This window comes from Carlito syrichta, unplaced genomic scaffold (assembly GCF_000164805.1).
Source record: "Carlito syrichta isolate Samal-C Ts95f unplaced genomic scaffold, Tarsius_syrichta-2.0.1 Scaffold304465, whole genome shotgun sequence".
Taxonomy (NCBI): Eukaryota; Metazoa; Chordata; class Mammalia; order Primates; family Tarsiidae; genus Carlito; species Carlito syrichta.
In genome coordinates this window covers 649,035-649,749 of record NW_007248561.1, presented here as the reverse complement: position 1 = coordinate 649,749, position 715 = coordinate 649,035, and positions in this window count along the sequence as shown.

Genomic DNA, 715 nt, shown 5'->3' with positions numbered 1-715 from the left:
GACAGAGTGAGACTCCAACTCAAAAAAAAAAAAAGATAATGCACCTGGCCCAAGGAGAGCACAGTACCTATGGGCCATCACAGATGTTATTTGTTCCCACTCACCTCATCAAAAGACTGGTGCTTCCCACCCGCCTGGGGCCTGAGTTTTGTTTCAGCCAGGCTGGGGTTCAGAGAGCCAGAGAGGGGCAGGGTCGGAGGTTGCTCCCTCCCCAACACAATCCCACCTGCATCCCTCATCTCAGCCAGGGGCCTCATCATAATAGGAATGCCACCTCTCTGGGATTTCTGGGATCTGTCCCTCTCCCAGTGGGGCCCCTCCCACCTCAGCTCTGTTGCTCCAGGCTTGGGAGCAAGATGGGACCCAGGAGAGGGGCAGACACCACCTCTACGTTCCTCAGGTGGTACAGTTCAGCTGCAGAGAGTGTGGGTTGCCTGGCTCTGCCTCCTGTCTCTGTGACCTCAGGCAGGTCACTTGACCTCTCAGTGTCTCCATTTCCTGATCTATAAAACAGGGCTAAGAATGGTAGCCCCCATCGGGTTTGTGTAGATTACATTAATTAATGTAAAGTGTTTACAGTGGTACCTGACACCACAAAGAGCCATATAGCCATTTGCTAGTCTTCTTTTTTTTTTGAGTTGGAGTCTCACTCTGTCGCCCAGACTGGAGTGCAGTGGCCGCTCCCAGCCACCGCAGCCTCGACCTGCTGGGCTCC